This window comes from Polypterus senegalus, unplaced genomic scaffold (assembly GCF_016835505.1).
Source record: "Polypterus senegalus isolate Bchr_013 unplaced genomic scaffold, ASM1683550v1 scaffold_1103, whole genome shotgun sequence".
Taxonomy (NCBI): Eukaryota; Metazoa; Chordata; class Cladistia; order Polypteriformes; family Polypteridae; genus Polypterus; species Polypterus senegalus.
In genome coordinates this window covers 461,336-476,479 of record NW_024384925.1, presented here as the reverse complement: position 1 = coordinate 476,479, position 15,144 = coordinate 461,336, and the positions used below count along the sequence as shown (strand labels likewise).

Genomic DNA, 15,144 nt, shown 5'->3' with positions numbered 1-15,144 from the left:
AAGTTTAGACAAGAAACATTTTTCTTTTTTGCCTTTTATTCTACGTGTGCAACTATTTTTCTTTTATTCTTGTGTGGATTATTTGCTTTTAACTTTCACTAAATATTTTCAGAATGAACTATTGGACTGAGAGATTTCTTTTGACACGCGTTTTACCCGTGCTTGATTTTGCCTTACGCTTGGCTACAAGTACAAACAGTTCTACAAGGAGCACTTGATGGACTGAGATAGTGCATTTATAGTTCTTGGGATGAAACTGTTTCTGAACCACAGTGTCCCTAGAGGAAAGTCTCTGAAGTGTTTGCCGTATGAGAGCAGTTCAACAGACAGCATGGCTGAGACAGCGTGTGCTAGATGCTGTATACCGATAATTTTCTTTCCGATCAGCTGCTTCAGAGCTGTGATTCCACACTCACTACAGTGGGATAAATTGAGTGCTGCATTGAGAGGAACAGTGCTAAAGCAGCTATGGTATTAGGAATAGTTTGGCCATTCTGTGGACCATTATATTGTTACAGGTTAATTGCAATCAAATGCCTTAAAATAATAAACAATATGCGGTTATTTTCAGTGTATTTGATAAAGCCGCATCAGGGATGTGGATCTAAAAAGAAAGGGAAACCACACTTGAACTAAAGGACTGCTTTGACGCTGGGTGCCGCCAGTTTGCAAAACCGAGCAGAGAACTTGTGTACGCCAAGCATTTAGCTGGCGTAAAATGTCCATGGCATTACGCCAAGTTTAGGTTTTATACATCGCGATGTGAGCGTGAAAACAGGCTTATGCAACATTTTTGTGCATACACACCGTTTATACATGAGGCCCCAGGTCAATAGTATACAGTGCTAGGTTGTAACAAGGTAAAATTTCTTTCACAGATCATGTGCTGACTTGTTAAACACTTTTAATTTCATGTCCCATGGTCAACTAACCCCACATTGACCCACACACCACAAATCCCAAAATACACTTAGATAAAGTGAAGATCAAATATATTATTGAATGACAATTGAAAAGGACTTACACTCATATAAACAACCCATCTTGCTTCAGCACACCTTCCTCAAAAGACAAATCTCTTATCTACAGAATAATATACACACAGTTAGAACATATGACCATAGAAACAGATGCAATATGAATATAAACACAAGTCCTAATGAAGGTTTCTCAAGTGCAATAATTGTATGAAAAGTATATCAGAGAATAACCACTAATGTAACTGAATAAACCTTTGTCTGATCAGATTGCCTTGTCTCCAGTTCATCTGATAATTCTTCTGATTGGTTTGAGTTTTACTCTTGGAGAATTATTATAGAAGCGAGTGATTAACATACAACCTGACTACAAAAGGGGCAGGAAAACAACAGACATTATCCAGACATACAGCTTATTACAGGGTGAACCCACCCCTTAGGCAGTTATGGTACAAAGTCATTGATGAAGATTAGAAACCACTTTTGCTAAAAGTACTTTGTAGTTGTAGCACTATCTGGTTTGGATAGTCACAAATGAGCACTTGAGTTATGTGACTGTACAGGTAAGACTTTACCAGCATTCCAACTTTCCAGATCTTTTCAATGCTTTTTGCAGAGCTATGGAAGTCACCAAGGTTGTCTTCTGGACTTCAGGAAAGCATCCTCAATGACCTGTGCAAGATATAACTTGAGTTACAGTCGTAGGTGCTTGTCAATACTTCATTCCAAGGTCTTGCTCTGTTATCATGGTGTTTCTCTCTACTTACACTTTACCAATTTTTTCCAGGGATACGTGTACTCATCAGGTTCATTACTGGGTTGGTCTACTGTCGCACTTACGAATAACACACACATAGAGATATAGTGCTCTATGAATGACACATACACAGCTGATTATTCTATAGCACTTTTAACCACGCAAGTGCCTTATGAATAACACATACACAACTTGTCAGTCCCTTAGCACTTCAAGAGACTTACTTATTGTCTGCATGAACAACATACGATGTTTTAAATATATCTCAGACCTAAATATTACTTTGGTCTCTAGGAATATATTCAAACATACAAAGGCTCAACATCCTTGGTTATACAGTAGGCCATTTTTCAACCAAGAATGATTTACTTTATGCACTGTTCCCTACTATTGGATAGGGCACTCACCATCAGGATTAATAATCCTTGCAGATCAGAGCGTATGGCAAACTTCCAACTGCCCCAGGTGCTCTTAATGTATACCTTATTACCTCAATCACTCTAGATATGAAGACAAAGTATAGAGAGTTAAAAGCAGCATGGTATTTATTACATGACTAATAACAAAATTAACAAGGAATAATATAAAATAAGATTGATAGTAAAGTCTGGGTATATATATATAGTCTTTCAGAAAAAGCTTACATAAAAATAAAAATGGTAGAGATGAATGTCACAGGGCGGCATTGATGTAGCAATCGAAATTTATTAAAATGCTTTAGCTGACGATCAGGTGAAAACAGTTGTACATTGCTGGTGCCCTCTCTTGATGTGGCTCTGTCTTCTCCTCTTGTCATCGCTTTTGCCCTCTTCTGACGTCACTCTGTCTTAATCTGATTTCACTCTCAGATGAGCCATATTTATTATAAAATTCCATGGGAGTTTTGCAACATGTGATTGTTACATGCACCTAGTTGGCTGGCTGGTAATATGATGGATGAATTTGCTCAAACTAATTTAATCTGTTTGAGTATGTCCGTTTCCCAAACAATAAAGTTTTTGATTTTTAAGAATTTCCCTGTCCCAAGCTGTAAACTGCTTTTGGCAATTTCTTGTCCAGTGGCATCAGGTTGTAATTGGATATAGCTTGAAGCATCGGCATATCTTCCTTTCCCAGGATGTATGTCAATTTAGTAATTCTTAGTCCCACTGCTTGAAGCATCTCCTGGGTTTCTGCTTTGTTTAAACAGATGCTACTGTGACTGATACTTGTACAATTCAGGAAAACAGAATGCTTTGATGTTAAAACTGCCTATATAAGTGTCCAGTATTATATTCATCTTATTTGGCTTGAGCAAAATATAATGAAAATATAGATACAAAATGGTAGATTTGCACACGGAACACTTGCATATGCAGCTTGTAAGACTGATGGGGCAGTAATTTGAAGCTTTTGACTTATTCGTAATTTTTCAGATCTGGCTTTCTTCCAACACTTAAATACCTGTCCCACTCTCCTGCTCAGGTTGAAGATGACCAGAAGTTTATAAAGGGTTAAGTTACTTAGATGTTGTAGTATGCCCTTTTGATATTGTCTGGACAAGAAGATTTATTTTTCAGCTGGCTGAAACAAGAAAAGTACTTAATTCCTGATGCAGCAAATACAACATGTGGTAAAAGCTCCATTTATTACCTTATTAAAATGACAATTCAAAAATTAATTCAAAAGATGTGGCAGTTTCAACATATTTTCTAATTTCTAGACTATGCTTCTGCCTGCAACTTAATTGAAGTAAGAACATTCTATATCTGCACCAGTGTAATTTGCTCCATACTGTTTGTTATGTCTTTTTACATTTGAAACCTTTTTAAATAGTGAGTTTACATATTTTGGCCTTTATCCACTGTCCAACATTAAATTGCTTTGATTTAGGAGCAATATCATTTGTGATATTTTAGCTATATGTCTGTCTATATAATACATTTTATACTCTCTAATATACAGCATACAATTAATCTGTATTTGGTTTTATAAAGTATGTGTTTAAAACAGTTGAGAATTGGTTAACTCTTTATACATTTTAAAGCATGGAAGATATGATTAGGCTTAACTGTAAAAAGTAAAACAGAAATTAAACTTTATATAAACACTAAGGTAACAAAAGCTAAACTTGTAAACAAAAGCCACATTTAGCTTTTTCACAAATTGCAAACTGTAAAAATTAATTGCAGGGTATCAATTCACAAACAAAATTAATTTTTGTTGATACAGAGGTTAGGACTGTTCATTTACTGATCATTCTACAATCATCCTGGGTTCATGTCCTTTATGGAGTCTTTATATTTCTCCATGAACTCTGTTTTTTCTCCACCATCCAAAAGATATACTCTAGAATGATTAATAATTCTAAATTGACTCAGTGTAAGTATGTGTACATGCATGAGTATGTCCTATTATGGAAAAGTTTTCTGACGTACTCCTGATATTACTGGAATAGGCTTCAGCCATCTGTTATCCTTAATCTGATTAAGTGGGTTTGAGGATACAAATTACAATAAAAACCCTTGAAACTTCATTGCATTGACATGACTGTCGGAATGATGCATTTCGAGTAACAGTGTAATCATGTTACTGACTCTATGAAGACATTAAAATCAAGGAGTTTTAGATTCTTTTTAATGTTTCCTAAAGAAATATGACTCACTGGCCACTTTATTAGGTTCAAGTACTTGTCACCACAAATATCTAATCAGGCAATCACATGACAGCAACTCAATGCATTCAGGCATGTAGACATTGACAGGATGACCTGCTGAAATTCAAACCGAGCATGTGAATGGGTTAGAAAGGTGATTTAAGTGACTTTGAACGTGGCATGGTTGTTTGTGCCAGATGGGCTGATTTTTATGTTTTTGTATTTACAGATGAGTTTTAAAGAATCGTTTTTCAACCTTCTTCAAAGTTTCAGATTGGAAAAGCACTACAATGAACTTCTGAGGCTAGGAGTTGAAGACGAAAGAGATTTAATTGATAGTGTTTCTGAAGAGAATTTAACAAATATGGGTAAATGTTATTCTTTTTTTTTTCTAAATGCTTTGCTTTCATCAGTAAGGAAATTGCATTTTATTTAGTTTTAGTATAATGGGTAATATTTTCAATTTAATCACTATTAAATTTTTATGCATTTCCTAATAGTATTTTTGAAACATCACAGACTATAATACAATGTATTAGCAAATATGATAGAATGATTGATGATTGCCTGGAATATTTGCAATACCATTTCACATAGATCATTGACTAGAATTTAGATACGGTATCTGGAAGTGGCAGTGGTGTATTATTTTGAATGTACAAAATTTTGTATTGCCATATACTGTATTGTGTCTTGGTATTGCTGTCTGGTAAGCATATCTGATAGAACAACCTCCGTTTTCCTCCTACAAAGGAGATTGCAAAGTTAACAAGTCATGGATAACCTCTTAGTCAAACATTAAAGTAGACATTTTAGTGTCTGCTCAACTTATTCGATTTAATGTAATTATACTTATATTGTAAAGAAACAGGGAAAATGAAAAAGTAAAACACAGACCAGACAAAGGTTAGGTAGTGGAGAAAAATAAAGAAAAATAAATGATACAAGGCAATGCTGTAAGCCTGACAATGTAGATAACAACTAAGCTGGAATTCAAATTGTGTTTGTAAAACCAGTCACTCCTTAATTCTGTCATGCACTTTTTCCTTAGGTAAGCCTATTTCAAATACCATGTTGTCAGTTTGAATGACAAGGGAAGTTGGACCAGAGTGTGCTTAAGATCTGTGAGTGTGCCATGAGTCTGGCTATTTTATAGCTAAAGGAAATGATGGATGGTGATAGATAACGCTAAACTGAAATGTAGAAGAATTTTCACTTTAACTATGCAACCAAATTATACAATTATGAGTTTGTATTTCAACTATTTTCAGTGCAAAATGACCACTGTTCTTAGCGTCATGTAAATGATTATTTACAGTACATACTGTTAACTAATTAAAGTGTATAATTTAGAGTATTTGTAATTTTAAAAGCAGAAAAAAGTGTTACTTGTAGTGCTATGGTAAATGTAAGGACAGCATGATGCTGCTTTGTCTAGTGGTGGTATGTCAAAACTCCAGGCTTCAGATCCCAATTTGGTCACTGTGCATTTTCTCTCTGATTCTGAAAGAAAGTTTATCCAGGTAATACAGTTTTCTCCCATGTGCTAACATTGACATTATGTTAATTCACTTTAAATTAGGCCATTTTGTGTGTGAATCACAAGAGACAATGATTTGGTTGCCTAAAGTCTTTTATAGACTCATCCCTTTCCAAGAAGTATTTTTGTGATTTTTCCAGAAATTACTCTTAGAGGGAGTTTACAGCTGGCTCAAGCAAATGAGTCACTGAATTTAAAGTTTAGAGGTTTGAAATAAATGTTCAGTAAGGAAAAAATGTTTTGCTAGTACTTTGATAGAGGATGGACCACCTTACCATTACAGCAGGGTTTCAGTGAAGGTACTGTATATATAGAAAGACAGCTGGGTTGTGGTTTCATACGTCTTATATTGAAGTTAATTTTAGAAATCACAATTACAGCAAAGTGAAAAACAAAGGTCCCATTATCACTCTGTTGTAGCAATGAAATGCATGATTATTGGTAACCTGGTTTTGTATGTTTTTCTTGAATGTTTTCTGTTCTACCTTAGTTTATCCTTGGAGGCACATAATCTTGTAATTTATTTTAAGTATTGCTGATGAGTTAATAAGCTTAGAATGCATGCTTTTATTCTCACTTGTAATTTAGTTTTTTGTATGAACTGGAACTCAGTGCCAACCATTTGCAGTAAATCAGCTTATATGGATCATATAAAACTGAGACAACATGTTTTACTGGAGTATACCCAGTTACTTTAGGTTCAATAATTGATTACTATTATCTGTATCTTTTGGATGATTTCTGCATGGGAGAGTAGGAGTATCAAACAAAATGCATATAATTAGTTGTATGAGGTTAGTGGATAAAAGCATCAGAAATCCACTTCTGTATGTGTCTTTGCCTAACACTATAATTTGGTGAATGTGGATGGCTGAAAATGTTCTACTTGTTTCACTACCACCATCCAGTCCTTTCTTGCTTCAGCTACTGAATGTGCCATGGGAAAGACAGAAATCTCCAAATATTCAGCTCTCACTGCTCACCTGTGGCAACTGCTCAAAAAGAGACAGCCCATAGTTGATCTGCAAACTGTGTGGAAGCCCGTTACAGACTAAAAGAGTCAATTAATAATTAACTGGTCTTGGCACATTTGTAACTTGGACAGTCTCACTACTGTAACTTGTTGTGCATCTGCTTCAGCAATAGGCATAATTCTTTCACAGATACAAAAATAAGTGGTTAAACCTGTGGCTTTTCCTCTTTTGCACTAAGCCCTGCCAAACAGAAATATTCAGTAGGGGACAGAGAGCGCCTGTATGTGTATGGACCTGTGAAAAGTGGCATATATACCTGTATGGCTGCCTATTTACATTACAAACTGATCACAGGCACCTAAAATCTTTAATGTCCTCTTCTGCCTCAGGCCATAAACTGCTACAAATGCACTGCTGGAGTGAGCATCTCCAGAAGTACAATTTAAAGCTACAGTTCATAACAGGACGGGACAATGTAGTGGCTGATTTGTTGTTATATTACATTCTTCAACCCCTACCACAATGCAGATCGATCACTAGGAGGATTTGATTCACCTACTATACTCCTCCATTGCAAAATATAAGTTTCAGTTCAGGAACTTACAAAAGAATCTGCCTCTGACCCAGTTTTCACAGCTTCATCAGAAGTGTCCCCAAGCTTCCAGCCTTACATCAAATTTAAAGATAACCTTTCTTGGTAGAATGTGACCTATCTAACATGTGGACATCACACTGTTGTGCCCATCAGCTTCAGGGGTCAGGTTTTGGCCATGGCTCATCAGGGCCACCTCAGAATTGTAAAACTAAACCAGTGCTGCAGGGGCCTAGTCTGGCGGCTTGGCATTGAACAAGATTTAGAGGAACTTGTATGTAACTGTACTCCATGTTTAATAAGTGGTAAGTCTGGGCCACCACCAATGCCCCCTCTCCAACTTTTGTCCTGGCCTGATAAACTTTGGCAACACATTCAAGTAGATATGTGTGGCAAATTAAAAGTGTATCACATCACCAGTTCTTCTTGTCTGTAGCATCGACCACCATTCAAAGTAGCCAGATGTCATTCCCATGGATTCAGTCACAGAAGGATCTCTCATTCGTTTCTTGGACACACCGTTTGCTCGTTGAGAGTTACCATAATACATTAAAACAGATAATGGTCCACAGTTCTACTCTGCAGTTTTCATTTATTTTGTCCTAAACCGGGATATATGCTGAATTAAAATCACCTTAATCACCCTCTGGCCAATAGAGGGGTTAAACTTTTCAATTAGACTCTAAAAATAGTATCAAAAATACCTGGTGCAAGGTTACTTTTTCAGTGAAGCACTGTCACAGACCCTACTCCATTACAGAGCTGCTCAACATTTTACAATTGCCATTTCACCAGCCAAACATATGCTTATTTCACATTCAGTTGTTGATTATTATGGTCTGTTTTTGGACATATGACATTAACAGGGTTGAGTGGGAGTATTGAACACAGTACATGTTGTTAGTTGTATGACCTTAGTTAATAAAATGCATTAGAATTGCACTTCTGAGTGTGTCTTTCCCTGGTGTTGAAACAACCATCAATGGAGTTGGTGCATCCATTCTTATGAATAGATACTCTGCTGTAACTAATGAATCATGTAGTGGCAGTGTATGCATTTATTTAAATATAAAATTATGTTAGTTATTGATGGTTAGAGAAAGATAGTGTTACATCTCATTCTGCAAAGATGTTATAATCCCATTTATATCAATCAGGATTACACCATAAAAAGCGGTTAAATTCACTGCTGAACATGATGAACAGCAAACAAATCTGAGTGCTATGGGAGCATATAGAGAAATGTGAACTGTCCTCAGATGTCTGATGAATTAGTAGTGCCACTTTTTAACAAGAATGAAAATGTATTGTGGCCATGTGATGTCCCCACTCCTAGAAATTTAAAGTTGCTGACCCTTTCAACAAAATCTCCTATAATGTAAATGACAATGTGGTCTATCTTCTGCTTCCTGAAGTATATGACCAGCTCCTTGGTTTTGCTGATATTAAGAGTGAAATATTGTACTGGAACCATTGAGTCAGCAGGTAGACCTCATTGTTGCTGATCAGGCCTATGACAGTAGTGTCATCAGCAAATTTAGTGTCTAGCCAAACAGTCATAGGTAAAATGGAGTACAGAAGGGAACTATCCAGAAGATTATGTTTAATGAGTCACAGTACCAGACTGGGTGTAAATGTGCAAACGTATTATGAACAGCAACTGGAGTACTTAGTACTTTAGTTTTCTCACTGTTTCAAATGTACTTGACAAAAGCTGTATTTTGTGATGATTCTGTGATACCAATTTAGCTTGAACCAAATGGTGTCAATACACCATGTGATTGCATAAAGTCAATATGTTATGGTGATATTGCACCAATTCTTTGTCTTGTGAGTGTAACTGGAATTTCATAAAGATGTCTCTAGAATTTAAGTTGGCATTACCAAGGCTAGCATAAAACACAACAAATAGTATTAAAGAGAGTTGCAAATAAATTACCACTATACTATTACATGTACACCAAGGGGAAGCATGTCACCCTAGGAAAAAACATATAAATGTTACTTAATTAATTTTCTTTATTTAACAAGAAGACATGAGTCATCAAAAATTACTGATACCAAATGTTCAAAACTTTATTTACCTCAGCAAAATCATATGGCTCCTCCATCAGGAAATACAAAGCATACTGCCAATATCAGAAGGATTAAGTGTTAAGTTACTCACAAATAAATCACAATTGTCAGACAGTCCTTGCATTGGTAAGCCCTGTGATTAACACATGATAAATTATTTTCAGATATTGAAAACATGTTAAAAGGTTGTGGATAGAAAAAGGAAACCATGTCAACACACCTCCTATGTCCCATCCTCCAAATTCCTTCCACGGACCAGACAATAAAATCAAAGCAAGGTTTCTGTGAATCAGGAGTTTAACAGACTAGTAATGGTACAGCCACATTAAAAGCAACATGTTCTAAACAGAACCGTAATATATAGTGAAACTGAACTTCTTGAATGTAAATAAATAATAACAAATTAAAACAATGGGTAGGAACAGAACTGCCCACTGTAAGCACTCATGTCTTTTTGTCCATTATAAACAATATAATAAATAACAAATAAATTTATTTGGATGTGAACTCTATTCAAATTTGTTAGTGTTTGTTAAGACTGAGCCACAGAAGAATAAAATAAAAATGAGAAACCAATAAGAACCCTTTCTAAAATTACCAAAAATAAAGAATACACAGTACACAAGTTTTTGTTTTTGTATAGATATTTTTAAATGCATTTGACTCATTCTGATATTTAAACAGATATTCATTGGTATATCTTGCATATAGATGATACATATTTTGTTTTCATACTGTGTAGCATGTCCACACTTCATGGTTGTTTTTAATATATACCTACAATTAACCATAAATTAAAGTTTGTAAATTGTAATTATGAGAAAAACGTGTCATGATGAACACATACAAACAGAAATTATAATTTACTGATGTAAAATGTTATTCTACACCACCCTTACATTGTAATCCAAATGTAATTCAGAATCTTTCTGCACCTTCTTTCTGTAATGTTCCAGTGCTCTGCAGTTTTGAGCCTTGATTCACAATAAAACAGTTTCTTTGATCACTTTGACATAAACATTTTTACTTTGGTGGATGCATTCCATGGGCAATATGTTTTTTAATTTGGCATTTTGTCTGTAATTCTGCTGTTGCTCACATCTGAAACAAACATGGCTTATTATGGTGTCCATAGCTACAACATACCAGACTTTTTCATCATAGTCTTGAGATGGACCTTTGATTGCACTGACTGTAAAATATGATTAACTGATCAGTTCACAAGGTTTCCTTTTAAAATTGTTATTTAATCTTCCAATTAAATAATGAGCTCAGTCCATTTTAAAATTAATATGTGGTTTGTAAGTTGCTGAATCCCAACCAGTCACTTACCAGTCATACTAAAAACACCCTCCTTGTGGAGGTCCATTACCACAACAATGGAAAAGATGCTTCTTATTCTGAAAAAATGCCATTTAGCTACAGTTTTGTTAACACAAGTATGTCTTTGTCTGGAGCAGGGACAATGCCAGCTAATTTTCTTGGTGTCTTAGCCAACAATAACTCTTCCAATCCTGCTATAATAATACATTTTGGTTCATCCATAGACTCATGTAGTTTAGAGTATGATCCACCAGTGCAAAGTAAAACTGACAACAGCTGCCCATTTGCTTTTGCTCATGTTTAAGCTTTTAATAATCTTTTCTTTCTCTGTTCTTCAAATCACTTTTTGTTAACAATTTCTGTCAGCACATCTTCTCTCAAAATAACACTGTTGCAATTCATATATGGGCAATAATTTAAAGATTGTATCTGCTTGCATTCAAAACAAGTAACCCATTTCTCTGTGCATTAGGATTGCCTGGTCAACTTCACATATATGAGTTAAGCCCCAGATGTTCTTTATTACATGAGTTGCAGGCCCAAAACAGACTTTTCCACATTGATACACTGGTTTTGTAAATGTCTATCTTGTGAAATTGACTCTGTTCTGTTTCTTTTGATGTGTACTAATTGCTTGTTACATTGAATGCATTGGAGCTTTGTTAGCTTTTGCCATACAAAGAATCTCCATGGGGGTTTTGATGTAACAGTGATGTGTTTACTGATTTTTCTGGTACCAGTGAAGGGGCAGGTAATCTTCACATGTCTGTACTGTCCCTACAGGCATTTACTGAGTCATTGGAGGACCAGGTTCTATCTGTGGATTTTCACATTTAGGTACTAACTTTAAAGGCATTTTTGGAGTCACAGGGATAGATGATAGCTGTGAATCTTTACATAGTTGTGCTTTGTTTCGTGCTTTTACAGGCTGAGTAAATCATTCAGATAGATGGGTTAGATGCAGGGCAATATGCTTAAGCACCTGTCCTTTATTTATTACTGAGGCTGCACAATCTCTAGACGTCTGTTAAATCACTGTGATACAAAACCAGATCCACAAACTATTATCTTGCATAGGTGAACATAATATAGTCGAGACTGGTACAGAGGTTATTCTGAGTTAATACAGTATTCATTCAAGTTCTGTCATCAAATTTTCATTTATAAATCCTGACTTTTGTGTGGAAATTTGTGTATGCTTATTTTGGACCCCTTTGTTTGCATACACAAGTTTTATAAATCTGACCCTAGGACACATGCCTAGGCAGCATCACTCAGTGATGGCTAGTAATGCCTGTCCTTCCAACAAAACTGTAATGAAATGCATTTATTAAATCAGGGAATAATAACACAAGTGCTAAAAGTGGGTTTTGCTGAACATCCAGAATATTGGATTTAAATATCACCTTTATAATTGCAATGCCACAGGATATCTTTGGATGTCGAACCCGTTTGCCACCCCAATGCAGATGGGGGTTGGTGGGTGGTGATTGGGTTAAGAGTCATCACCACCCTTGTCTTTCACACTAAAATATTTCTACCATACATACCTACATACACTCACGATAGGCTTGGTTGCTCGTTCTGTTGTCCAAGTGGTTGGTAGTACATATGGATCTTCTGTTAATGTTCAGTGTTTCATTAGTCCCATTTCGTCCTGGTGCAGCATCATAACTTTGTTTCTCACTTATATCTTAATCCATACCACTTTGCATAGTCTTTCAAGGATCACATCAGAGCTTTCTCAGTGACTGGTGTGCTTTAGGCACAAGTTCCTCTATTGCCAGGGTTATAGATCCATACCTGTAGCAGAAGGCAAACCCAAAACATTGGTGTTCATAGGTACATCTCTGTAGGGTCCAAGTTTTGTTTTGGTGTCACCTAACAGACTTGTGGGTAGTTTCTAAATGGTCCCAAAAAGATGCCATAGAAATCTCTTCCTCTTTGGCATTGCTCTTCTAGTATTACAGAACTCTGTTGTATAATGTAAGTATATTGAATTATAATCAGTAGGCCTTTGCTACTGGGACAGCTTAGACATAGTTAAATCAGTGGTTTAAGCTTACATCACCTAAGAAGGGTCCAGGACTTGCAGGGCAGCTCCCTCATGAAGCTGATGACATAATACAGTATGTGTGTTGTAGGTGTCTCCCTTTTCTAGCTGTGTTGGCAGTTTCTTTCTTCACAGCACAGCGAGAAAGGGTATCTACATTGGCATGCTGTTTCCTGGCACAGTGCTGAATTTAAAAGTCAAATTGATGGAGCTTCTCAAGCTATCTGGCCATCTAACACTAAAACCTGAGCAGCTAAACCTGAGCAACCATGTCAGTGAGGCATAGGCAATGCACAACAGTAGCCTTAAATTATATGAATAAGACTGAAGCTTTCTCAGGACACTGACTACTGCCAGGAGCTCTCTTTGTAATCCAGTTCTTGTGTTTGGATGCAGAAAGGACTCTGCTGTAGTAGGCTACATCTTACTCATCCTCCGAGCTGACTTGGGACAATGCTAGCTCTGGGCAATGTTTTAAAAGTTCACATTGTTTGATAACCTCATAATGTGTGTGTGTGTGTTCGGTTGGCTGGTTGGTGAGGTGGAGAGATGTGTGTGGATTATGAATAACTAGCTGTTCTACCCATGTACTGTGGAAATTGTCTACACAGGATGATAGGGAATGGTGTGCAGGTGTTTCAGCTAAGGACACAAGAGTTAGATTTGTTGTCTCATAGATTGCTGTAATTCAGCATATGTAGTGGAATTTGGTAATGTTATTATGATGATTCAAAGGTGATTCAATTCAAAATTGCAATGAATCACAATGCCTTTTGTCAGGAAACTCTAAAATTAGATCTGTCTCATAAAATGAATATGAATAAATTCCTACCAACAGGAAACTAGAAGTTACTAATTACGTTTACTCACTCAAACATGGCATCCTCGGTTGTTCTTTTTCTACTATCTTCTGAGCAAAAAAGTTGCTTTGCAAATATTATAGAAAAAATTGTACCTTGTTGTTTTGTTGTGGCTTGATTATAGTGCACATTTTGCTTTTTCTTATCATGCATGCAAACGGAATGCCTCAAAAGCACATAATGCTGATTGTTAATTGGTATTATGAGTTTACAATGTATGATGTGAATGCAGGAGGATGATGGCACTGACATTTAAAAAACTGTAAGACACTGCTTTGATATATAGTGTGATCAGTTTATTTCAGATTATATATCTCATGTACACAGTACAGTTACATTCCTACTTGCCCACAAGCAGTGCTTGAATTGAAACCTCTCAGATTATTATTACTTTTACATGATACTCTTGGAATAAACACACTGCATGTTATACAGTTGTAATATAAATATACCAGGGGTGGCAAACCTGTGACTCGTGAACCGCATGTGGCTCTTGGCTGGCTCCTGTGCAGATCAATAGGCTATCAGTGTTACCATTTTGTTCTTGCTCATCAGCAGAGCATGTGAACGGAGCAGAGTGGATGCAGTTTTTTTTATACAATTTATTTTCTTTGTATATCCCAAAATCACACAAGGAGAACCACAATGGGCTTTGACAGGCCCTGTCTTTGACAATCCCTCATCTTTGACTCTTGAAGAAGACAAGAAAAACTCCCAAAAACTTATAGGGAAATAAATGCAAAAATCTTGGGAAAGGCAATTCAGAGAGAGATCCCTTTCCAGGTACGTTGGACGTGCAGTGGGTGTCACAAATGGGGTAACTACAATACAATACACAGGACACAACACAAGTAATCCTCAATACAATGCAATAGTACAAAAGCAATAGTATAATACAGAGCAAAATGCAAAAGTAGATTATATTACTGTGATAGATACCGCCTTAACCCCAACACAAACACACACGCACAGTGCGGTGCAAATAAAATGTTAATTTATTTACTAAATGTTCTTTTACATGTCACCACAAGCACAAAATACCAGTTTCCTTCCCTTTAAATATTTCTTCCTACCGCACTGACTTCCTCCATTCAAGCGTTGCTCTTGTACCTCCACTTTCTTTTATGTGGAATCGCTCCCTAGACACTTTTACTATTTTTACTACTTGACATGGATTTTACACTCGAGACTCGCCTATTCAAATAGTCAACTTAAAGCATTGAGAAGAAATGCCCACGCCAGTGTGGTTCCCTATTTACCTGATGAGGTAAGAAGACGATATCGGGGCAGCCGAGCCGGCACAAAGATAAAAGATAAGATAAAAGCCAAGCAGCTTGAGAGAAAATGGTGTTATAAA

The 15,144-nt window shown here is 36.2% G+C and overlaps 1 long non-coding RNA gene across 1 annotated transcript in view; it reads left to right on the top strand.

Annotated features, from left to right (window-relative positions):
- Positions 1-15,144, top strand: part of LOC120522152 — a 100,584-nt gene that overhangs the window by 64,358 nt on the left and 21,082 nt on the right. The window contains exon 2 of the long non-coding RNA XR_005632299.1: positions 4,599-4,737. This is a non-coding gene — a long non-coding RNA (uncharacterized LOC120522152). The remainder of the gene's footprint in view (positions 1-4,598; positions 4,738-15,144) is intronic.